Raw genomic sequence first — 25,253 nt, forward strand, 5'->3', positions numbered from 1 at the left:
ACCAGACCTGGGCAGTGGGAAAGGCAAGCCCCGAGCCTCCCCCCCCCCCCCCAACGGGGGAGGGAAAGCAGGCCTGGCAGAGCCTGGACAGGGTGGCTGCTGGCTTGCGGCTGTCGCCGTCGGCCAGATTTCACGGTCCTGAAGGATGGCTACTGTGCATACCCACGATGAGTATTAGTCACTCTGGCAGCAGGGCCAGCTTCCTGTGCTGCTTTTTGGCACCTCTAGAAAGGGCAGAAGTCCGTGTGGCTGAGCGGGCCCAGGAGGGAGAGATGGCGGTGGTCTCTGACCCCGGCGCCCTGGCTCTGGGTATCTTCTGCTGCCCCAGCTGAGGTCAGGGCCCGTGGGATGGCGTCCAGGCCCCTGTGGATTTCCACCTCGCAGGGCCTTGCTTAGACCTGGGACGGGATCTGCTCCTTGTTCTGCCTTCTGCACCCTCGCCACTGCACCCTGTTGGTTTTGCCTCCCGGGTGTCTTGAGAGCAGCTGCCCCCTCGTCTCCACTGCCGCCTGCGCAGCCACACCAGGGTCCCTGTGGCCCAGCTTCCCTCCTAACTGGCTTCCCTTTCTGCAGCCTCCTCTTTGCTGCGCCTGTTCTCAGCCTGAGTGATTTCTGCCAAATAAACATCGTCCAGCTGCTGAAAGTTGTTCCAGGCCCCTTGTAGCCGAGAGGGACAGGGTCCAAATCCCTGCTGAGGTCCTGGGGTCTGGCCCTGGTCTGCCCTTCCAGCCCCTCCTCTTGGCTGGGCCATCAGCCCCATTCTGACCGCCTTGCATTTTCCTCCCCAGGGCCTTTGCACACGCTGATTGATCCATCTGCTTGGTGGCATTCTGCGTTCTGTCCATCAGAGTTTGCATGGCTATGTGAGGCAGGTCTCAGCTTAAACATCATCCTACAGAGCCCTCCCGAAGTCCCCCTGGCTCTTAATTTCAGCCCCTCGTGGAGCCCCCACTCCCAGCGTGTAGTTAGAAATCCTTGTGATCTGTTTACTGTCTGTCTGTCCCTGGAGAGCGGGAGCCATCTCTCTTGTTCTCTGTGTGCCCAGGACCGAGGAGCTCAGTAAATATTTGTGGGTGTGAATCACACGGGGAGAACACAAGTGCTGGCTGTGGTCTCCGCACAGTCCTGGTGCCTTCTGGGTCTGTCCCCGCGGAGCACCCGCCTCTTCCTGGCCTCACTCCTCTGGCATCAGCCTCCCCAGCCCCATGTCTCGGCCCTTGGCAAGGTGACACTTCATCTGATTGCCTAATTCACACGAAGGTGTTAATGGCGCTAATGACCTAGTGTTTATTACCCCGGGAGATGCAAAATGATGGTATCAGAACATATCATTCCCAGGAGGGAGGGAGCTAGGGAGGGAGGGAGTGAGCTTTGCAGGAGTCCCAGTGGACGCCGGTCTCCCCTGGTGGCTGCAGGCCTGGCACCGCCAGCTCCCCAGCCTTGGTTGTCCCCCTGCCCCCCCTGTCTCCTCCCCAGTGCCCAGCACAGGACCTGGCATGGGCAGGCCCTCAGCAGATGTTTGCTGTGCAGACTTATAAAAGACGTCCGTTTTAGTGACTCACGCTTGGACCAGAGCCCTGTGGGGGCGTCAGTCTTTGGGCCTCGGATGCCAGAGGAGTGACAGGTGGTGGGGATCTTGGGCACAGAGACCGTGGTCGCCCAGGACGGAGGTGGCTCTGCTGTGCCCTGCGCTTCTGCCCAGGATGAGGTTGGCCAAGTCTTTGCTTCCTGAGGTACCACAGGAGGGGAGAGCCTGGTCACCGTGTCCTCCTGCCCCCTGCTGTGGTCTGTGGCCACCTGCAGGTGCGGGCAGATGGGGCTGCACAAGGCTGGACGTGACCCCTGAGAGGAGGGCAGCTGCCTTCCCTGCCCTCCCTGCCCAGGTCACTGCCCGGTGGCCAGGGTCAGTGCGTGCGCGAGCCCGCCGTGCTTCCCTGCACGCCACGCCCTCGTGCGCGGTGCCTGCCTCCCCTGGGAAAGGAGGAAGCTTGGGGGTTTGTAAGAAAACCCTCCACCCGCCCTGACTTGTTTTGCTGCTGTGCACCGAGGGTGGCGACTGTTGGTGCAGATGCGGGGGCGGTTGGGGCTCAGTGTAGCTGGAAGGGACCTTGGGGGAATCTCACGCCGAGCACCCCCCATCCCCCCACCGCCCCCGGGTGAGCTTTCTGTAGGGCAGAGCTCACCCTGGCAGCCCCTGCTTTGGCGTCATCGCGGGGCTTGGGGCCTGACCTGGCTTCGGACTCTGCACCCCACAGCCCCTTCCTTCTCCTCTTGCTCTCCATTAGCTTTCTGCCTGGCAGCTGCAGACCCCCAGGGCTGTGCACCTGCTGCCCATGGCCAGGGCTTCCCCAGGGGCACTAAACTGCCACGGGGGCAGATGTTGGGGAAAATCGTGAGACTTGAAAGCCCTCACTCCTGGCCCAGAAATGTCAATGGTGCCCACACTCTGGACGATGCCGTCCCCAGCCTGCCCCAGCCCCCTCTGGCCTCCTGGCGGTGCCTCACGGCCAGCCTGGACCGTCCTGTGCCTGTGACTTCCTCTGAACCATATTCCCAGCTTGATCCCTGAGGAGCAGCATCTGCACGCCGCTGGCCCCGCTCCCCCGCTGCTGCACCGTGTCCTCCGTGTCCCCACAGCCGAGCACGCCTGGGTCTCGGCACCCACCGTGATGCTGATGCCGGGTGGGTGCTGGAGTCGTTTGTTTCCGGGGCTGTCTCTCACCGTCTCCCAAGGGCAGAGGCTCTGAGGGACTGACCGCTGGGTGGCCAGCTGGGATCCGTTTGTCCGGATCGTGGTGTTGTCCCTGTCTCGTTGTGTGAGCTCTGTTCTCTGCGCTGAGTGTGTGCCTGCTGCGCTCTGCGTTGGGGTCTGTGACTTCATAGACATGGAGACAGCTGTGCTTCATCCTCATTTGGGAGGAAGAAACACTGGAAGCCTAGACATTTCACCGGTCTGGAGGGGCAGGTAAACGAGGGTGACCAAACGGTGGTGCCTAGGATGAAGGTTATGTCTGCCAAGGCTCCTTTGAAATAGGCTTAGGAGGAGTCTTTTTCTTTTTTAAGATTTCTTTACTTATTTATTTAAAAGAGTTACAGAGAGGCAGAGGCAGAGGCAGAGGCAGAGAGAGAGAGAGAGAGAGAGAGAGAGAGAGGTCTTCCATCCACTGGTTCACTCCCCAAATGACAATGGCCAGAGCTGAGCCCACCTGAAGCCAGGAGCTTAGACCTTCCTCTAGGTCTCCCACACAGGTGCAGGGGTCCAAGGACTTGGGCCATCTGCTGCTTTCCCAGGCCGCAGCAGAGAGCTGGATCGGAAGTGGAGCAGCCGGGCCTCAAACTGGTGCCCGTATGAGATGCTGACACTGCAGGCAGCGGCTTTACGCACTACGCCACAGCGCCAGCCCCACGAATTGGTCTGATCTCAAAGTCCAGTTCTCCTTTAGAATCCAGCTTCCCATTAATGTGCACTTCGGGCGGCAGCAGGCAATGGCTCAAGTCTTTGGGTCCCTGCCACCCACATGGGAGACCTGGATGGAGTTCTGGGCTCCTGGATTCAGCCTGGTCCAGCCTCAGCTGTTGTAGGCATTCGGGGAGTGAACCAGTGGATGGGAGATACTCTGTCTCTTTCAAATAAGATGAAGCTAAATGATGTTCTGCGAACTCTTTAGGATCACTTCCTGCTCACCCTCGCATCTCCAGGCCTATTGCCTGCCTGGGAGGAAGCGATTGCGTGGTCGCTCCGTGGGGAGTGACTGCGTGCACCTGTGGGTGACGCTTTGTAATGGTCAGTGACTCGTGCATTCCCACACCTGTTCGCTCGTGAGATAGGATTTCCCCTGTGAACGCTCAGTGAGGTGGGAAGCGCACTCCGTGTGGACTGCTCGCCCTCCTGCCCTGAACAGCGTTTCTTGGTGGCGCTTCAGGAAGAATTGACTCATTTTGGTCTGATTGAAGCTGGGTGACCTTCTGCAAGTCACCGCAACCCTCGGGGACACGGGACTCTCACCTGCAAAGCGAGTGGGAGGCAGGAGGGGCCCACGTGGCTTCTGAGAACTTAGTATCACCTCGCGGCATTCGGTCCCTGGGACCGGACCCCGAGCTTGTCCCAGGGGACGGTGTTCAGCGTGGGACTGCTCCCTGGCCCCTGTGACAGCCTGCGCTGGGTGGGACGCCTGGGTTCTCCTGTGGGATTAGGAAAGCAAGCCAAGAGCCTTGGAGTCGTTAAAACACACCCACACCAAGAAGGACAAGCAAGGGGCGAGGGGACCATGCTCAGTGGACAGGGGACGAAAACCTGGTGAAAACCCAGTGAGCTCGTGAGGCCCGCGTGCTGCCTGCACACGCCGGCCCCTCCGTGGTGTCAGCAGGCTGGGCCCAGCAGGAAGCAGGGGCCACCTCAGCCTGGCCCACTGCCCAGTTCCCTCCCAGCCTGGGGCTCCCGGGCTCTGCAGAAAACAGAAGCCCAGGTGACAAGGGCCATCTGAGGTACCAAGAGCACTCTTGACTTTTAGCGGCTCTCTGCTTAAAACCTGCAGGTTTGGGACCGGCGCCGTGGCTCACTTGGTTAATCCTTCGTCTGCGGCGCCGGCATCCCATGTGGGCGCCGGGTTCTAGTCCCGGTTGCTCCTCTTCCAGTCCAGCTCTCTGCTGTGGCCCAAGAAGGCAGTGGAGGATGGCCCAAGTGCTTGGGCCCTGCACCCACATGGGAGACCAGGAGGAAGCACCTGGCTCCTGGCTTCGGATTGGCACAGTGCACCGGCCGTAGTGACCATTTGGGGGGTACCAAGGGAAGGAGGACCTTTCTCTCTGTCTCTCTCTCTCTGTCTCTCTCATTGTCTATAACTCTACCTGTCAAATAATTTAAAAAACAAAAAAACCTGCAGGTTTTCATTAGAGACAGGGAGCTGCTTTGTGCTTACTGAACTAGGTCACCTGTGCCCGTATCCGTTCATGCATAGGAATACCCCGAGTGTATAGCTTTAAGACCAGGGGGCATAGGAATAAGTAAGCTGTACTTCTGCCCTGGGCCAGCTGCTGTTGGGGAGATGAGACTCACACAGTTGGCCGAGGTCTGTGGAGTGCCCCCTGGAGCGTGCACCTGCTGCCTCTGCCTGGGGTTGGGGTTTCTCTGCCAGTTGGAGGGAGGGTGCATGTGCTCCTTGCGCCTGGTTCGGCCTTTGTGGGCTGCCCTGGTGGGCGCGGAGCCTCCTGCAGAGCCACGCAGGGGCCGGTAGGCGGGCTTTGCAGAGAGAGCAGTGAGAGTTTGCACCTGCTCCTCCCCCGACTTCGCTCACGTCAACGTCTTGCATTACCACAGGGCGATTGTCAAAACCAAGAAAGCAGCCTTGGCTCATTGCTATTAACACAAGTCTAGACTTTGTGTAACCAACCTTTTGGGAAATAACAGTATATCATACAATTTATACACCATAAAATTCCCTGTGCGGCCACGTCCAATTCAGTGGTTTTAGCATATTCACAGAGTTGCACAATGGTCATCACTATCTAATTTTAGACTATTTTCATCACCATAGTCGGAGACCTACCTGTTCATAATCCCTGTCTTTACATGCTGCTTAGCCCTGGCTCTCTGGTTTGGCCTCTTTTGGACATTTCGTATAAATGGAAACAGATACGTGGTCTTCTGTGACTTCTTTCATTTAACACAATGTTTTAAAGGTATGTTCAAGTTGTAATGTTTGTGCTGCGTTCTTTTTGATGGCTCTATGGTATTCCATTGCATAGATATACCATGGTTTGTGTGTCTGTTCCCATCCCGGTAGACACTGTGGGTGTTGGTTTTCCTTCCTGGCTGTTGTGAACAGAGCTGGTGGGAGCATTAGTGTTGGGGTTTTTGCGTGGACATGCGCTTCCGTGTATCCTGGGTAGACATTTAGGAGTGGCATGACTGGGTCTTTGGGTAAGGTCCTGTTTAACTTTTTGAGGGACTGTCGGATTGTTTTCCAAAGCGCATGGGCCATTTCAATGTATGTGGTTCCCATGTCTCGGCCCCTCCCCGCCTCGGGGCCCCCTGACACTGGTCATTGTCTGTGTTTGCTTCACTCAGCGCGAAGTGGTGTCTCATTATGGTTTTGATTTGTGTTTCCCTAATGCCTGCTACCCGAGCATCTTCTCATGTCTCATTGGCTGTTTGCACGTCTCCTTTGGAGAAATATGCACACATATTTTGATTGTCTTTTTAGTGTTGAGTTGGAAGAGTGCCTTATATATTCTGGACGCAAGATTCCTTATCAGATATGTAGTTTGCAAACATTTTCGTCAGCGTGTGGGTTGGTTTTTCACTCTCGATGGTCTCCTCTGAAGCACAAATGTTTTTAATTTTGGTGGAGCTCAGTTTGTTTTCCTTTTGTCATCTTTGCCTGTATCCAGGAAAACCATTGCCTACTCCAAGTCTGAAAGATGTGTTCTCTTGTATATTTCTAAGAGTTTTCTAATTGTAGCTCTTACCTGTGGGTCTGTGATCTGTTTTGACTTCATTTTTGTGTAAGGTGGGGGAAGGGGTTCAGTGTCATTCTTCCGCACGTGGGGATCCTGTCACCCGGGACTGTTTATTGAGAGGATCTTGGCACCTTGTTGGAAGTCAGGAGCAGGCATTATGGCACAGCAGGTGCAGTTGCTGTTCGGGATGCACCCGTCCCTGTTGCTGCGCCAGTTTGAGTCCTGGCTGCTCTGCTTTCTAACCCAGCTTCTTGCTAACACGTCCTGAGAGGCAGCAGAGGGTGGTCTAAGTACTTGGGCTCCTGCCACCCACATGGGAGACCCGAATGGAGTTCCTGGCTTCTGGCTTTGGCCTGGTTGCCATGGGCATTTGGGGAGTGAACCAGCGGATGAGAGATCTCTTTTTTCCCCGTCTCTCCTTCTCTGTGTCACTCTGCTTTTCAAATAAGTAAATCTTAAAAATCAGTGCGTTAAAAATGTGAGAGTTTATTTATTTATTTATGCACTCCCAGTTCTGTCCCTCCGATCTGTATGTCTGTCTGCATGCTGGCCTTCGTTATGGTAGCTTTGTGGTATTAACCAACTTTTTCAGTATATTTATTCTTCATCTACCTTGTTTCTAAAAGGGATTTGGGGGAGCTCTAAGAACACAGTGAGTTATAGAAAGGATGAAGATGGCCGGCGCCGTGGCTCACTAGGCTAATCCTCCGCCTTGCGGTGCCGGCACAGCGGATTCTAGTCCCGGTCGGGGCACCGGATTCTGTCCCGGTTGCCCCTCTTCCAGGCCAGCTCTCTGTTGTGGCCAGGGAGTGCAGTGGAGGATGGCCCAGGTGCTTGGGCCCTGCACCCCATGGGAGACCAGGAGTAGCACCTGGCTCCTGCCATCGGATCAGCGCGGCGGCCATTGGAGGGTGAACCAACGGCAAAGGAAGACCTTGCTCTCTGTCTCTCTCTCTCACTGTCCACTCTGCCTGTCAAAAAATAAATAAATAAATAAATAAAAGGATGAAGATAAGAAATTCAGGAAGCGGTGGGGAAGAGGACGGAGGCAGGAGGGTGTTTTGTTGGTCCACAGCATCGCGTCTCGGAAGGTTTTGTAAGGTGGTTGGAGGTGGCCCATCCTGACTTAGAGCTTCCTAGCAGCCGAAGGTAAAATGGAAATACGACTCCTGACAAGACTAACATAGCTGTGAGTATTTTCATTTTTGTTTTTAATTTACCCTGGGGAGAAATGCAGCATTTTCAGGGGCTGGAACATAAGCGAAACGCTCCTGTGGGTGCTGGGAACCGGAGCTCCGTAAACACAGGGTCGTTTCATTTGTATTGGTTCCATTCCGTTCGATCTGTAGCTCTTGGAGGATGGCAGCTGTGTCTCACTTCCCTCACGGCCGCCCCGGGGGCAGGGCACAGAGCACAGAGCACAGGAGGTGCTCACAGGATCTTGGTGCAGTTCTTCCTGAACTCTGCCGCGTGAGCTCATCCTTGGGCAGCAGCCGGGACGCGTTGGGAGGCAGAGAGCCGGCGGTGCTGCCCGCCTGGCCACGCACAGAAAAAAGCTGCCGCCCAGGTTGGGGTTCCTGAGCGTGGCCGGACATGGAAGCGCCAACGCAGACGGGCGTGCGTGCCTGTGCGCTGCCAAGATGGTGCTCACCATGGCGAGGGGGCTGGCAAAGCGGCGAGACCTCTTCTGCCAGGGAGCCCACCAGGCCTTTCCACCCACTTGGTGCTGGCAGAGGTGAGATGAGGGGTGACAGTCTCTTTCTTGCTCACTCTTCTCAGTTCCCTTGCCTGATGGAAAAACCCAGTAGGCGAGAGGGAGGTCCTGGCCCCAGTGGGCAGCTGCTCATGGCATTGGGGCCACTGCCACCTACGGTTGTGCTTGGCACAGGGCTGGCCACCGTGCAGAGGCCCACCCAGGCAGACGCACTCTCTCTGGGGCGAGGAACAAGCTGCCTTCAGCTGGCTGCGTGTGTCACGTTGGGTGGCCCTCACTGTCCCTGCTTCCCAGGAAATGGCCTCACTGTTTTTCAGTAGCATCCTATTTCAAAACGAAAATAAGCAAACAGTGGCACGCCAGCCTCCAGGTAGGAGGTGACGGCTCTCTTGCAGTTCCCAGTTGGGGCAGCCCTATCCCAGTGCGCACAAACCATGCGGGCAGAGACTGTGGAGATGTGACCCCAGCGTGGGGACAGTGACAGAGAGAGAGAGAGAGAAAGGTCTTCCTTTGCCATTGGTTCACCCTCCAATGGCTGCCGCGGCCGGCGTGCTGCGGCCGGCACACCGCGCTGATCCGATGGCAGGAGCCAGGTGCTACTCCTGGTCTCCCATGGGGTGCAGGGCCCAAGCACTTGGGCCATCCTCCACTGCACTCCCTGGCCACAGCAGAGAGCTGGCCTGGAAGAGGGGCAACCGGGACAGAATCCGGCGCCCCGACCGGGACTAGAACCTGGTGTGCCGGCGCCGCAAGGCAGAGGATTAGCCTAGTGAGCCGCGGCGCCGGCCGGAATCCTGGCTTTGACCTTGGCCTCTCCCTCTTCTTCCACCTTCCAGCCCACAGCCTGTATCTAATTTAGAGGTGGAGAAGCACACTACTTTCTGTCTGGACCACCTTCAGACCCCTGGGTGCTGCTTCCTTCAGGCAGCCCCCCCCACCCCGCCCCAACCCCAGGATGCTCCGCCCACACCAGCGGCCCCGTCCAGGTCCTTCCCAGGTCCTCCACACCTGCACCTGCCCTTGACTTTCACAGGGCTCCTTGCCTGTCCTGCTCCTCTGAGCGCAGCCACAGCGCAGCGAAGGGTGGGGGGTGCTCCTGACCCTGTTGTGCTCAGATGGATGCTGAATTGCCTAGGGCCCCCTGGCTAGGTCAGGTCTTTGACCTCCCGTCCTCCGCTCTGCCCTAGCCTTTCCTCTTTTTTTTTTTTTAAAGATTTATTTATTAGAAATAGTTACAGCAGAGAGGGAGAGAGAGAGAGAGAGAGATCTTTGTCTGCTGGTTCACTCCTCAAATGGCCTCAGTGGCCAGAGTTGAGCCAATCTGAAGCAGGGTCCAAGAGCTTCTTCTGGGTCTCCACACAGGTGCAGGGCCCCAAGCACTTGGGCCATCCTCCACTGCTTTCCCAGGCCACACCAGAGAGCTGGATGGGAAGTGGAGCAGCCGGGACTTGAACCGGTGCACTGCCGGCACGGCAGGCAATTGCTTTACCTGCTACACCACAGTGCCGGCCCCATTGGTGTTTGTCTTGAACAGAGTTGTAAACTGCCTGGAAATCCCCGGGCTCACTTCCTCCAGGAAGCCATTCTGGACTGCTTCATCCAGTTCTCATCAGTCCCCGGGCCTCCGTCTCCCCAGTGCCGGAACACAGTGGAGCAGGCATTTGTGTGAATGTTCCACAGTCTCCCCTTTCAAAGGGAAGGCTCCCTGAGGGCTGGGGCCAGCAGTGGCTTGGTTAGAGGAGTAACTGGGAAGAGAAATAATTCATTTTATTCTATTTAAAGATTTATTTATTTAATTCAAAGTCACAGAGATATCTTCCATCTGCAGATTTATTCCCCATAGGGCAGCGGGGCTGGGCCAGGCTGAAGCCAGGAGCCAGGAACTCCATATGGGTCTCCCATGTGGGTGCAGGGGCTCAAGCACTTGGGCCATCTTTGGCTGCTTTCCCAGGTGCATTAACAGGGCTGGATCAAAGTGGAGCAGCCAGGACATGAACCTGCACTCACATGGGATGCCGGCGTTACAGGCGGCGGCTTTACCTGCTATGCCACAGTGCCGGCCTGAAATAATTAATTTTAAATGCACAAAGTTTGCACAGGTTGAAAAATGCACGTCTGGACACAGACTCAGGTCTTTAGACTTGCAGTCCAGCTGTTTTCCCACACTGCTGGCCTTTCTCAGGGACTGACCCCGGGTCCTGCCTCTGAGCCGCCAGCAGGCACGCTTTTGCTGTGCACACCGTGAAGGTAGCGGAGAGCCGAGTGTCGGAGCCTGCGGGGGCCTCAGACCTTGTGGTCCAACGCCTGCCTATCATAGCAGAGGAAACCACGGGTCCCAAAGCAGGTGCCTCGAGCCGCAGCCCAGGGCCACCCCTGCTGTGTCTCCTTTTGATCATTAGGAGCTACAGGCCCCTGGTAGGGTCTGAGCGGCCGGTGCCGGGTGGAACTGTGGCTTCTGGAGCACAGCTTTTCAAACGCTTTCTGTTGTTTGAGTGATGCCCTAAAGAGCAGGTGATCCGAGAAGACCACGTGGATGGAGACTTAGAGTCTCTCTCTGCTTCTGAAATACCTTCTTTGAGTCTGCCCGTGTTGGGTGCCGACCCCGTGCCTGGCTTGGTGCTGGGTGCCCACTAACTCCCAGCGTAGGAGCCGCTGGGCTCTGGTCCCCAGGGTGGTCAGGGCAGCTGGGGACGGAAGGCTGGGTGTAGCGTACATGGGTATGTAGAAAACACAGGTAAGAGAGTTTCTTACCAGGCTTAGATATAAAACAGACCCCAGATGTCTTCTGTCCAAATCCGGCTGTTCTCCTTGGCTTCTTTCTGAGAGGTGGTACCTGCTGGCTTCCCAGGCTGCCTTCCAGGTCCGCCCCGGCCGGGGGAGGCTGTGCCATCTCTGCAGCTCCCCAAGTGTCTCCCCAAGGTCAGGGACATGCAGCTCCTGTTAAGCCTGGCATGGAATCATGCCCAGAATTGTTGGATGCACGGATCACCTGTTATGTGGGACAGAGACCCCCGGCAGCTGGGCACATGGAGTTTGGGGGAGAGGTCCTGGCTGAGATAAGAGAGTTGGGAGTTGTTACTGGATGGACAGGGCCATGTTGGGGAGGACGTGAGGGTGGGATGAGGAGCAAGCTGGTGCCCCGCAGAGTGATGGGCCCTGTACCCAGAGGGAGGGAAGCACAGCCCTGATGTCCCCAAAGCCCGATGACCAGGCCTGGAAAGTGCAGGTTTGGGATTTTGTAACCTGGAGACCACTGAGAGCCCATTGTGGTGGTGGTCGCAGTGGAGCGCTGGGGCCGGAGCCTGTGGCAGTGTGGACGAGAGGTGAGGAGGTGGGCACAGAGGCCTGGTCACTCCCGCTGCATGGCCGTGCTGGGGTGCCAGCGAGAGCCACGGGGTGGGAGCTGGGTGGGGGCCTGGCGGGGCGATGGCACGGGCTGTGGAGAGCCTGGAGCGCTTTCAGCTGAATGGAATTGTTTATTAGGTAGATGGACGGGAGCCTGGCCAAGGTGTAGCTCAGACTTGCCAAAGACATCCATTAAGTCCAGCCCCGTCCACGCTCAGGGGAACAGGGCAAGTGGATTATTTTGTAAGAGGCTTATAGAGTCCAAAGGTAAAGTTGCCTAAGAAAGCTTTGGCAGGTAGTTAAGTCAGGGCGAGGGGATGTTTTCTAAGTGCCATCCTGTAATTGGATTTTTCTAGTAACGTCCGAAGCTGAAGACTGTGACTGTGGGAAGCCTCCTGCATCTCCCTGGGGACAGGTTTTGAGACCCCACCCACTACCTTTATCTGCCCTTCGCTTCTTCTGCTAGCTACCTGGCCCTGGAGTGGGTGGCTACTTTCTAGGGGGAAGGAACAAGGCCCAGGACTTAGTTCACCTGGAGTACCTTAGTGTGACAGCGGGGACACGCACGGCAGAGGCCCTGGCCGCCCAGGTAGACACACTATGTCTTGGCAAGGGCGCGCGGGGGCGGGGGGGACGGTTGCCAGTGGTAACAGGTCAGCTGCAGCTGTTGCCCGTCTCTGGATCCGCGCAGGAATGGTTTGTAAGAGCCCTCGTCTCAGACGCCTCTTGGGGAGATAAGGCAGGGCCTCTGTCCCGGCGGCTGTATCTGGCTGAGTGTCGGTGTCTGGGCTCAGACTGGTAACTGCCGTGGGTGGCACAGGGGCAGGTGCCTGGCTGGGAGGAGGCGGAGGCACTGTGGCCCAGGATTGCCGGGACCATCGTGCTTAGGGGGCTGCCCCCAGATCTCGAAGCCCCACCTCATCTGTCGGGAGGGAGTCCTCGGGACCCGACTGCACCTGCTCCGTCATTCACGGCCACGACACGGTGGGCAGCCTGACGGCTGTGGCCACCCGGAGCTTGGCTGAGGGTGGCGCTGAGTCACACCCCGGCCTGCAGCCCGGTGGGGATTTCCACGCAGCCCCGTTGCTGTCGTCTTCTGTTTCCTGCCGGGCTCTGACGTGGGCTGGCTGCCGGCGAGCAAGCGAGTGTGGCGGGCACGCCCACCCCGGCCACTGGCCACTGCCTGGGAATGCCGGGGTATGCCGGTGGTTCTCCCCATGGCTCTGCTCTCTTCATCCTGCCCCATCCTGGCTGCGGAGGGAGGGTTTTGTGGAGGAGCGAGAGCTTGCTCATGGGGCAGCCTGCCCTGGTCCTTTAGGGTCACAAAAACCTAGGCTGGCCAAAAACAGCCTTCTTATCTGCTACAAGAAGCCTTGTGAGAAAACACGAGAGCAGACGCGGGGCCTTACCGTTCCTGCACTTGGGGGAATGATGCCACTAGCGTGTTATCTGCGTGTGTCTGTGTCGGCTTCGAGAATCCCCACGTAAGGCTATTTGGCTTTCAACATTAAAAAAAAAAATTTATTCTATTTGAAAAGCAGAGAGGGCACAAGATTTTCCATCTACTGGTTCACTTCCCAAATGCTCACAACAGCCAGCGCTGGGCCAGACTGAAGCCAGGAGCCCAGAACTTAAGCTGCCCATGTGGGTGGCAGGGACCCATCACCAGCGTCCATGTGGGATGCCAGCACTGCAGGCAGTGGCTTTACCTGCTAAGCCACAGTGCCGGCCCCCGAATTTTTTAATAAGCTACTTTTTATTTACTTTTGTTTGTTTGAAAAGTGGGGTGGTGGTGGGGAGCGTCTTCTATCTGCTGGTTCACTCCCTATAAGCCCTTAATATCCAGGGCTGGGCTGGGCTGGGCTGGGCTGGGCTGGGCTGGGCTGAAGCCCGAGTCCGGAACTCAGTCTAGATCTTCCACTTGGGTGGCAGGGACCCCACTGCTGAAGCCATCACCTGCTGCCTCGCAGGGCGCACATCAGCAGGAAGTTGCACTGACGGCAGGGTGGGGACGGGACGCCAGGCCCTCTATATGGGATGTGAGTGTCCCAGGGGGCCGCCCATGCCGCCCCAGGTGCCTGCTTCCTGCATAATGGTTTTCTAGTGTAGCACCCCGGATGTGAGCGGTAGCCACAGCGTGTCCCCAGGCTGATGAACTGACTGGGAAATGGCCCTTCGCTGACGTACCTGGTGCTTTTCTGCAACTCAGATTTCTTTTCAGGTGAAGGAGACTTTAAATTGAAAGCAGCGGTTCAGCTGCTAACCGGACAAGGCGCAGTAGAACATCCATCCCGAGTGTCCCAACAGCCTGGGGACAGGGAGATGGTGCCCCCAGCTTCCAGCCTCGGGCTGCGCCGGAGAAGCCTGCAGTCGCTGGAGAATTGTCGGGGGCCTTCGGGGCGAGTCCTCGCCTGTGACTGTCCTGCGTGTCCAGGGGACCCGGCCACCTCCACAGCTTACACAGCTGTCTCAGTTGTCACAGTAGAGGCCTCGTCACCACCTGGGCGTGAGGGGCTGGAGGGCCGTCCGACGTCAGGAAGAGAATCTTCTCTTTGGAAGATTTTTTTTTTTTTTTTTTTTTTGACAGGCAGAGTGGATAGTGAGAGAGAGAGAAAGGTCTTCCTTTGCCGCTGGTTCACCCTCCAATGGCCGCCACGCTGATCGGATGGCAGGAGCCAGGTGCTTCTCCTGCTCTCCCATGGGGTGCAGGGCCCAAGCACTTGGGCCATCCTCCACTGCACTCCCTGGCCACAGCAGAGAGCTGGCCTGGAAGAGGGGCAACTGGGACAGAATCTGGTGCCCCGACTGGGACTAGAACCTGGTGTGTCGGCGCCGCAAGGCGGAGGATTCGCCTATTGAGCCGTGGCGCTGGCCGGAAGATTTTTCTGAAGGGAATTGGAAAAAGGGAAAAAACAAAAGGTTTTGGTTGTCTCTGGGAAATGAGACTGTTCATAAGCAGGATAGCTCATTAACAGATCACACTGCTGGCCAAGGCGAGGTGGAGCGCGGCAGGAGGATGTGTACACACGGCCTCGCTGGGGCGCAGCTGCCTGGACCCCCGCGTCGCCGGTTTCTCTCACCTGTCTCTCAAGTGGCTGTCATTGTCACCGTCGTCATCGCCACCACACCAGGCCTCCGACCCCCTCAGGCAGCCCTCTGTGGAGGACGCCGGGGCACCGGCCGATGTGAACGGACCCCTTTCTCGCGTGAGCCGTCCCACGGAGGCACCGGGGAGGGCCGGCCGCCCAGCCGCGTGGCATCTATTTTTGATGTGAAATATGAAAAGCATTTTAGAAGACAACTGACTCCTGAGTCATGCCCAGAGGAGCGGACGGGACGGCCTGAAATCCGAGCCTACGCTCACCAGAGAAAGATGACCGGGAGGCCGCTGTGGGCTGCGCTCCGGCCGGCTAGGGCAGCTCCGGGCTGCAGTGTGCTGGCCAGAGAGCGCAACATGTGGGCAGGGGCCGGGGCCGTGACCGTGGCCGTGGCGTGGTTGAGGGCAGCGCTCGCTTAACCAGGAGCCCCGTCCGCTGGGTTCCCACAGGATGGGACAGCCGCAGGCACGCCCACACGTGGGCTGTGTTGAGTAACTGCACTTGAGTAAGAGATCTTGGCTCGGTTACATGTGAAGATGTTTGTCAGCGGGAACCCCGGCTTACACAGCCTCTGAGCCCCTTGTTAGTGGCTGGCTTTCCTTCTTTTTTCTTTTTTAAATTTCATTTAAGACATTAAGACACACACACACACACACACACAGATTGATTTTCTATTTATTTATTTATTTTTGACAGGCAGAGTGGATAGTGAGAGAGAGAGACAGAGAGAAAGGTCTTCTTTCGGTTGGTTCACCCTCCAATGGCCGGTGCGGCTGGCGTGCTGCAACCGGCACACCGCGCCGATCCGATGGCAGGAGCCAGGTACTTCTCCTGGTCTCCCATGGGGTGCAGGGCCCAAGCACTTGGGCCATCCTCCACTGCCTTCCCTGGCCACAGCAGAGAGCTGGCCTGGAAGAGGGGCAACCGGGACAGAATCCGGCGCCCCGACCGGGACTAGAACCTGGTGTGCCGGCACCGCATGGCGGAGGATTAGCCTAGTGAGCCGCGGCGCTGGTTTTCTATCTGCCAGGAACTCCATCTGGGTCTCCCATGAAGGTGCAGGGCCCCAAGCATCTGGGCCGTCTTCCACTGCTTTACTAGGCGCCTGAGCAGACAGCTGGATCGGAAGTGGAGCAGCCGGGACTCGAACTGGTGCTCGTGTGGGATGCTGGCGCTGCAGACACTGGCTCACTGGCTGCGCCATGGGGCTGGCCCTTTTTTTCTTTTGCTGGCCCCAGCCGAACCCCGTTTGGCCAACCCTAGACTGGTGACCTTTGAAGCCTTCTTGGAGCCCTGGTGCCGTCTCGTGAGGGAGGCCTGGCCAGGTGTCAGGACACGTTGAGTTGTCATATTTGTCTGCTCTTGCTACATGAATGGCAGGGCATAGTCAGGGCCTGATGCTCGCCGCCTGGACTTGCAGGGGTCTGGGACCACCTGCCTCCACTCTCCTGGGTGTCCAGTGGGACTTGGGGTGTGGCCTCTGGGACCCTGCACATTGAGCCTTCTGTGTGGTCAGTGCTGCAAACCTGCACATTGCGGGGGCCCCGGGGGCTTACGGGCTCACCCCTCCCTGCTCAGACTTCGCACCTGTTTCACCCACTCAAGTGATTGTAACGTGGGGTCCCCCCTCCCCACAGGATGCCACTGGCTCACCAAGGACAGAGCTGCTTCCTACTTTGTTCATTACCGTGTCCCCAGGGCCTCTGCTGGTGCCTGGCATGCAGCCAGCCCTTAGACTATATTCTGCTTCCTAAGCTCCGACGGTGGGCCAAGCTTCGCTTCCGTGTCACTTTGTACGTCGTTTGGCCTTGCTGAGCGCTGGTTTCTTCATCTGTGGAATGGAGGGCAGTGCTCTTCCCCTGTGGCCTCCTGGTGAAGAGAGCAGCCACGCCCACACACGTGCACTGAGACACCCAGCCCAGGTGGGCGCCAGGTGGAGGGCAGCTCCCACCTGCTCCCTGGGGGCTTGGCGTGCGCTGCAGGGCCTCGGTGGTGACAGCGGTCTGTTTTCCACTGCCCTGCAGTGGGATCCATGTAGCTCTCAGACAAGCCGTAGGGCTGGACCCTGTGCCCTGGGCTAGACCTCGGCCGGCTCGGGCCTCAAGTCGGGACCAGACACCAGCGCAGACTCAGGTGGCCCTGGCAGAGGACGCTCCCCAGGGCCAGGCCCGTGAATGGGTGGGTAAATATTTACCCTGTCTGAGGTCAAATGTGAACCGTCTACCGGCTGTTTTGTTTTTCTGTCTCCTCCCTCTCTGCCTGCTGTCCCTTCCCCTTTAAAAATGGAAACTGAGAGGTTGGCAGGGTGACTGGCTCGACGCGCCTGGCCGTCGGAATGTCCGCCGGTCCCGTCTGAATCCTGTCCGTCCTCCTCGGAGCTCTCCCAGGTGCCTGGCCCACCCTGGCCGTGCCCCTGCCTGGGCTGCAGCCTGCTGTGAACTTTCCAGCGGAAACTTGCGTGGGGCAGGCGCGGGGAGGGCGCACGCTCATCCTGTGTCCCCGTCAGCCCTGGACAGATTAACACCCATCTTGGCAGTGCGTTGTGTGCAGGTCTCACATGCTCCTCCCGTGTCTTGTGTCCTTCGTGCCCTGTCTTGGGAGTTCTGAAGGGGAGAGGGTGGGGAGGTTTCTGTACCTTTAAACCTTATTAGTTGCTTGGTTTTATGCATCTGGGTCCTCATCGCCCTTCCAGCATCACACACTTCCGTGTCAGGCGTGGGACCTTTCCCCGGAGATGTTGACCAAGTTCATGTCCAGGGCTGGCGTGGATGGCCAGAGCCCAGAGGGCAGCTGGGCTGGAAGTGGCCCGGGGCCTATTTTTAATGGAACCGGGTGGAGCTGAGCTGGAACTTACTTGGGGAATACTCAGCCTTGCTAGTGAGTTCCTCTGGAAAAAAAAAAATAGCAGCCCCTTTGTTGTTGCCCGGTTTCTTTATTGCCAGGTTCCTGCCTGCACCCCAGCCAGGAAGTTCAAAGGCAGCAAAATAGAATCCACCTTCCCTATCACTCGCCCTTTTCAAATGTGACTAACTCTGAGCTAACCGAGCCCTGGCCACACGTGGATATGGTTATGCATGGACTCCGGTTTGTGGTTTGTCATTTCTGACTTGCTGGGAAATCCTAGGGCTGGGGTGGGGGATGGGAAGTAGAGCAGCTCCCGGGCTGGAGTTTTTGCCTAGGATGTTGTATGGTTTCGAGAGCGAGGCGTGTGGGCTGCACGCTTTGTTTCATGGGCAGAGGAGAGGAGCCTGCACTTGGAGTCAGGACTGGCTTTGGATCCCAGCTTTGGCTTCTGACTGTACAGTAGCCTTGGCCAAGGCGCGCAGCTCCCTGAGAGGAAGCTTCCTTATCTGGAAAATGCAGGGAATGGCATTTATCTGTGCGGGTGGTTCTGGGGTCCTCAGGATTACAGGAACAGCTGGATGTGAAAGCCGTGGACAGAGCTCCTGGTGCAGGGACTGCGGGTCACTGCACAAGTCTTTGGATTTTGTTCCCGCAGGTTCCCAAGAGGGCGCGCGCCTTGGCACCGGGTGTTAGGTGCTGGGTGTCCTCGGAAGAGCGAGTAGAGTCTTTTCCTGGGCGGCCCACGTTTCTTTAGCATAGCAGAGCCGCGCCGTCTGATACTGATTTTGTGTGGGCTACTGTATGAATGGGTGCCTTCTGACCGTGCTAAAGTGTGAAGTGAAAAGTGAAATTAGTTTTGAATCTGATGTAATGCAGTCTATCCAAAAGCATTTTCACTTTAGCATGCACTCAGTAGAAAAGCTAAGGACTTGCTTCACGGTCTTTCTTTTTAATCCTATGGAGTCTCTGAGATTGCCGCGTTCTTTTTACACTTGGCGCACAGCTGAATATGTGCCGGCCGCGTTTCAAGTGCTCCGTGGCCGCTGAACTGCACAGCACAACTATAGGAGGTCAGCGGGGACTGCGCCCCCAGGGGCTGGGGCTGGCTTGAGGTTGACAGCCGGTGAGGGGCATAGCAGGGCTCGGGTCTCCTGAGCGGGGCTGGGCTGGATACTCCCTGCCGTAATTCTCACCACAGTATGGTGGATGGGTTCCGTGGACTTTCCACTTACCCAAGGCCACATGGTCAGGGTTGGGACTGGATCAGGCCCTGCTGATTCCAGAGCCAGGGGCCTCCCATTCACCTGTCCACAGCTTCCCCTATGCAGAGGAAGAGAATTTGCACTTGGTGGCCTAGTATCAGGCTTCAAGGAAAGTGCCAGGTGACGAGCGGCACCGTGGGCCAGGTGGCCTGTCCCGTAGTGATGATGGGATATCATTGTTGGGGGGGGGGGCGTGGGTGTCCAAGCAGCATTCTGATTCATCACAGGTGCAGCCTGAGGAGGGGCAGGACTGGTGTGAGAGCTGGTGGGGGCTGTGAGGAGGGGTCAGGGCAGTGCTGCAGAGACCAGAGAGCTCGCCCGTGCCTCCACCGTTTGGGAATGCGCAGCACCCCAGGAGGCTCTGAGCAGTGGAGTCTTTGTGCTTGGGGAACCCCCAGGAGTTTGGGGAAGCTGAGATAAGCAGGTACTTGAATGCATGTGCGCGTTCACGCAGTCGCTTGCTCACTCACTGACGCAACAAGCGTGATTGAGTACGTGCTGTGGGCAATGGTATCAGGCTGCTATCTCGGCCTGCGTGATGACTGCCTTTTTCCAGCGAGGATCCTGCTGCATCGCGTGTTTGTTTAGGTCTCACGGCAACCCTCCGAAGTGCTTGGCCTTGGCCCCATTTCCCAGCGCAGGAAGCTGAGGCCCGCCGGGTGGCAGTCCCTTTCAAGTGGTCACAGGGCTGCTGGCTGGAGGCCAGGGGACTTTGTGAACTCTCGGTTCATGGGTCTGTCTGTCTGTCCGTCTATCCGTCTGGTCTTCCGCCAGCAGGCAGGCATTGAGCTATGCTCTTGGTTTTTGCTTGTTGCCAGTGGCGTGCATTGTTTGCTTTTTAAGAATAATCGCCAGGCTCCCAGATGTCCACTGCTGATGCCCGTGGCAAGCCAGGCTCTGTGCAGGATGCTGGCCGCAGCCTACTTGGGGGATTCTTTGCAGTCCTATTGGAAAGAGGAAGAGACGGACGCCCCGAGACCTGGCGCTTTCTGCTGGCTGCACAGCTCCCGGGCTGCCTGTCTGTCCGGGGCCCTGACTTCGCCATGAGCCCTCCTTGCCCCTCGGTGACCAGGGTCTGGCGCTGGTCCCTTCTCCTGCGGTCCTGAGTGTCCCCAGGTGGAAGGTGGGGGTGAGGGCGGCCAGCCCACCCCTTCTTCAGACAGCTTGCCCAGGAGGCGGCTGTTTTTCAAGAACCTGCCTGTGTGTGAGTCTCCTCAGAGCCTCTCTGTTCCTCCCGTGTGTGCAGGCCAAGCTCAGGTCACGTCCTCCCATGGTCACCTCTCCCGGCGGTCACCTCTCATGGGACTGGAGAGAACCCATCCGTGCCGACGGCCGTCTCTTAGCTCCTGCACCTCCAGGGCGTGGGGCATCATGGCAGGGAGGTGTCCTGGAGAACACCCAGCACCCCATCACCTTACGGAGGGGGATTGAGCCCACAGAGGTCACCCTTACAGACGGCAGCCCAGATGCTCGAGGGTGTGGCTCATCTCCCTACCCTATCAGCTTAAACATCAGCCCGCCGAGGATGTATTGAATTTTGATGCCTGCCTGCGGTTGCCTTGGCCTGGCCAGACCACGTGGGCCTTACGTGGCCTGCAGGCCAGATGTCCCCCCACCCCCGGCGCCTCGCCCCTGCCGGGGACTTTGAGGAGGTTGGCCTCAGTGCTTTGCCCTTTTTCTGAGAAGGAAGATCCAGGATCCCATACTGGGTGGGAGTTGGCACCCCCAGGAGTCTGTGTGTCTCCTCCTTAGGCAAGTGGTGGGGATAGAGCAGGGTGGCCGCTGCTCCCAGCAGGGGCGCGGGGATGGAGAGACAGGACCCCAGGCTCTGGAGCAGGAGCCGTGTGGGTGGGGGGCTGAGGACTGCATTTATGAGCTGTGTTACTTGGGCGAGACGTCTGCCCCCTAGGCCACCGCCTCCCTGTGGGGAAGAGGCCCTCCCGGAGAGGTTTGGGTTGTCACCCTCTTGCGCTGGAGGCATGCATGGTCGTGCCTGGGTTAACCCACTAAGCAGGGCCGTGTGACGTCCGTGTAGAAAGGGCGCTGCCGGCACCCCCACCTCTCCCTTGAAGGCAGCCCGCGGTGTTTTCTGTTGTTCTAGAAGGTTCCTCCCTGAGATGGGCAGAAATCCCGGTGACATCCCCCCTCCTCTTTGGGCCAGCCCTCATTCTGTCCTGTGCACTTGGCTCTCTCCTCCCTGACCCCTGTTTCACATCTCCTTGGCTTCCCGGCCCCTCCTCTTCACGTGCTTGTCTGTGGCCAGTGCAGTGCAGGGTGCAGCGGCCCAGCCAAGGGAGCGGAGACCACGGCCCCCATGGCACGGGGTCCGGGCCTCCCCCACAGGCACATGGCAGTGACAATCTGACTTGATGGAAGGGTGGGCTCGGTGGCATTTACTGCATTGCCAGTGGAAGTGGGAAAGCCCTCCTGGCCCTCTCCCTCTGTCCTCACCAGAGGAAAACGGAGTCCCGTGCGGCTCACCGGGGCGCTTTCCAGCTTCGCGCCGCGATCTTCCGCCCCAGATGCCACCAGTGTCGTTGCCATTTGTTCACGGAAAAACTTAATTGGAGTTTTTAATGCATCTGGGGGGAGGGGCTGTGTTTCCATTTGCCTCAGAAAACAATGAGAAGGAAAACACGGAGTCTGATCGCGTTGCCAGAGTTTGCGGAGCCAAATCTGAAATTAATTTACAAAGTCATTAGTATTTTCCATTTGCAAACCCAAAAATGAATGTAAGTGCAGTTCCTTGTAATTAACTACAAATTAGGAACGGGTTGAGAAGACTTTGTCGGGACCAGCGCGCAGAACCCCTGGCAGACGCAGATGGTGGGTGGGGGGCCCAAGCCTTGGCGCGGTTTTCACTCAAGTCCGGGTGACTGTGGGAGAGGGAGGCAGATTCCCGTAGTTCCCAGAGGACTGCGCTGACTTTCCTAACAGTCTGCAAACTGGCAGGGCCTGTAGGACACTCCATTCTAACTTTCTCACGTTCTGCAGGAGATTCGCAGCCAATCAGATGAGAGCAGGAGACCACAGCCCTCCTCCTGCCCGCGTGGCTGGTGCTCCTGCTGCCCCGCCCCCTGCCGCTTGTGCCCATCAGGTTTAGCACATGAAACGTGCCCAGCAGCTTCCAGATGCATCGTGCTTGCTGTCTGCATAGAGTGAATGGAATGACCCGGGCGAGAATCACCCATGTCCACGCGGCTGGGGCTTCAGGTGAACTGGAGCATCCCGAGTGTGGTGCTGCTTACGGGGACAGTGCAGCGGGGTCTCCCTTTCTGTAGGTGGCCTGGTTATTTTCAAGACTGTGCTGCTGCAAGCCGGCCCCGCCACCCACCTCTGTGTGTGCGAATCTGCTGGGCTGTGAATGAGCAGTGGCCCTGCCTCAGCGGGAGCTCAGACAGAGTGGACCTTGGAGGTGTAATGGAGTCCTCAGCGGGATTCTGGAGAGGCCTGTGAAATGCGCTGTTTGGGGAGAGAGGGGCCGGCAGAGCAGCAGTGTTGGGGGTCTGTGGCCCTTGCGCCAGTGTTTTTCCCACCCGACTCCAGGCCGGGATCCCCCCTCCCCCCAGCTCCAAGGCAGCTCGGAGGCAGCCATTGTGAGAATCTGTGTTTGCTTGGAGGTACTAAAGACCATTCTTGTGACAGTCACCTGCTGGTGGCCAGGGTCTGTGCAGGCCCCTCCCAGGGAGCTGTGTGTGACTGGCTGGAGGAGCTGCCTTCTGTGGACAAAAAAACCTGAGGTTGACAGAGGTGGTGTTTAGGGCACCAGTGATGGGGGGAGAGGGGTTGTAGCCACAGCCAGCTGCCCTGCAGAGCCTGCCAGTGCCTGCTGGGGAGGGGGCGTCCAGGTGGGCCTGCGCCAGGGGAGGGAGGCAGGAGGGGTTCCTGGGGGCTAGCTGTGAGGTGCTGGGGACAGAGCTGGCCTGGTTTGGGATTGCTGGGTGGGGAGGTTCATTGTCTGTGCCAGCGTCAGCTGTCTGGCCCCTGGTTTTTTTTTCTTTCTTTTTTTTTTTTAATTAAATTAATTATTGAAATTGCTGACTTTTAAAAAAATTTATTTCTTGGTTATTTGAAAGTCAGAGTTAGAGAGAGAGAGAGAGAGAGAGAGAGAGAGATCTTCATCTGCTGGTTTACTCCCTAAATGGCCACAATAACTGGAATAACTGGGGCTGGGTCAGCCCGAGTCATGGAACTCTGCCCAGGTCTCCCATGTGGGTGTAGGGGCCCAAGCACTTGGGCCATCATCTACTGCTTTCCCAGGCCATTAGCAGGGAGCTGAATCCAAAATGGAGCAGCCAAGACTCAAACCAGCACCCATATGGAATGTTGGTGTCTCAGGCAGTGGCTTAACCTACTTGTGCCACTGCACTGGCCTCTTTATTTTAATTTTTTAAAGATTTATTTATTCAAAGCTAGAGCTTTTCTATTTGCTGGTTTACTCCCCACAATGGCCACAATGGACAAGGCTAAGCTAGGCCTAAACCAGAGGCCTAGAATACCTTTCAGATCTCCCATGTGGGTAGAAGGAGCCCAAGTACTTGGGCCATCTTCTGCTGCCCTCCCAGGCACATAAACAGGGAGCTGCATTGGAAGTGGAGCAACTGGGACTCAAACCGGTGCCCCAGTATGGGATGCTGGAGTTGGAGGTGGCAGTGTAACCCGCTGTGCCCCAGCCCCAGCAGTCTGGGCTCGGACACTGTGAGGGGCAGAAGGTGGGTTTGCAGGGGAGTGAAGGTGACCCCAGTGAGTCCTCTTTACCGAGACCCTGCCTCTGTACTTTGCTCTTGTGTGACTCTGGGCCTGGGAAATGGTGGGTCCCTAACACCCTCTCTGTGTTGAGATGAGAACTGGGGCCGGCGCTGAGGATAGCAGGTGCCGCCGTGGCCTGCAATGCCGCCATCCCATGAGGGTGCTGTTCTGAGTCCTCCACTTGAGATCCAGCTCCCTGTTCATGTGCCTGGGAGGGCAGCAGTGAGTGGATGGCCCAAGGTCTTTCATTCTTTTTTTTTTTTTAAGTATGTGTGTGTCTTTCATTTTTTTTTTTAAGATGTATTAATTTATTTGAAAGGCAGAGTTACGGGTTGGGGGGAGGTACGGAAGAAACAGAGAATTGGTGCCCACATGGGATGCTGATGCCACAGGGGCTTCACCCACCTCACCACAGCACCGACCCTGGCCCAAGTTCTTGGGTCCTTGCACCCATGTAGGAGCCTCGGATGAAGGTTCTGGCTCCTGGCTTCTGCCTGGCCCAGCCCCAACCATTGCATTCATTTGGAGAGTGAACCAGCAGATGGAAGATCTCTCTCTCTTTCTCTCTCTCTATCTCTGTCTCTCTCTCTCTCTCTAACTCTGCCTTTCAAATAAATAAAATAAATCTAAAAACATGCATGACTGTGTAGAAGAAAAGCAGATGAGAAGAACTGACACTTGGAACTCCTTGCAAAGTGCCCGGTACCCCAGAGGCTCTCTCTAATAACAGCTTGTATTTTCTCTTCCACTTACTTTTTTTTTTTTTTAATTTCTTACTCCCTCTATAATAACAAAAATTTTCAAAGACAGAGACAAGTTAATGCGTTGCTTTCTATACTCTCAGGCCAAGAATTTGCTGCATGTTTACATACCAAAGTGCTTTGAACTTCTCTTTGGTGGTTCAGAAACTCGCTCCAAGATGCCAGAAGTGACTGCCTGCCTTGGCCCGTTGCTGGGGCGTGCGCGGGTGTGCGTGTGTGTTATAAGAATGTAAAGCATTCGAGTTACAGGCAGATAGCTTACCCACATAACTTGTCCCAGATCTAGCAAATGTCAGTGTTTTTCCCTATCTGCTTCACGTTTTTAATGCCTATTTCTTTGCTAATAATAAAAATAAAGAGGTTGTGCCACTGGCTTTCTGTCCCCCACCCCCCTTTCCCGCTCCCTCACAGGTGTTTACTCTCGAGATGAGTGGAGTCCTTGCCAGCCGGGATTTTGTAGTGAATTGTTTGTAGAGCCACATAGCCCCTCTGGAGTGTGTTTGAGCCACAGAAGCAAAGCAGCAGCCTTTGGGAGAACAACCCTGAATATCCCAGAGCTGGGCAGTGACGGTGGCAGAACAAATCCACCTGCTTCCAAATCGCAATATTAAACCGATAAACTCACTGCCTTTGACTTAGCACTTGATGCCTCTACCACCACCTCGTGCGCGCACACTTAATTGCAGAGAAATTCAAGAGTGTTCCATCCTGGGGCCCGTGTTGTGGTGTAGTGGGGGTAAGCACTGGTTCAATTCTCAGCTGCTACTCTTCTGATCCAGCTCCCTGCTGGTGTGCCTGGGAAAGCAGTGGAAGATGGCCCAAGTGCTTGGGCCCCTGCACCCACGTGGGAGACCTGGAAGAAGCTCCTGGCTCCTGGCTTTAGCCTGGCCCGGCCCTGGCCATTACAACCATTTGGGGAGAGAGCCCGCAGGTAGAAGATTCTCTCTCTCTCTCTCTCTCTAACTCTGCCTTTAACATAGGTGTTATTAAAAAAAATAAAAAAAGAGCCGGCGCCACGGCT

The 25,253-nt window shown here is 57.0% G+C and overlaps 1 protein-coding gene and 1 long non-coding RNA gene across 11 annotated transcripts in view; one reads left to right on the top strand and one right to left on the bottom strand.

Annotated features, from left to right (window-relative positions):
• The window catches only part of SMAD3 (SMAD family member 3), a 112,556-nt gene that overhangs the window by 43,089 nt on the left and 44,214 nt on the right, over positions 1–25,253 (top strand). Inside the window, exon 1 of one of the 10 annotated variants that reach the window (XM_070054403.2) lies at positions 15,285–17,003. The exons of the other annotated variants lie outside the window; for them this stretch is intronic. The gene's annotated coding sequence lies outside the window, so the exon portion shown is untranslated. Of the gene's footprint in view, positions 1–15,284; positions 17,004–25,253 lie in introns of those variants that run through there. 10 annotated transcript variants of the gene reach the window in all.
• Positions 9,370–13,731, bottom strand: LOC138844709 (uncharacterized). Its single transcript, XR_016217591.1, has 2 exons — positions 10,925–13,731; positions 9,370–9,918 (listed from the first exon to the last, which is right to left on the bottom strand). It is a non-coding gene; the product is annotated as an uncharacterized LOC138844709 (long non-coding RNA).

This window comes from Oryctolagus cuniculus, chromosome 12 (assembly GCF_051225735.1).
Source record: "Oryctolagus cuniculus isolate XC-2025 breed Fujian yellow rabbit chromosome 12, ASM5122573v1, whole genome shotgun sequence".
Taxonomy (NCBI): Eukaryota; Metazoa; Chordata; class Mammalia; order Lagomorpha; family Leporidae; genus Oryctolagus; species Oryctolagus cuniculus.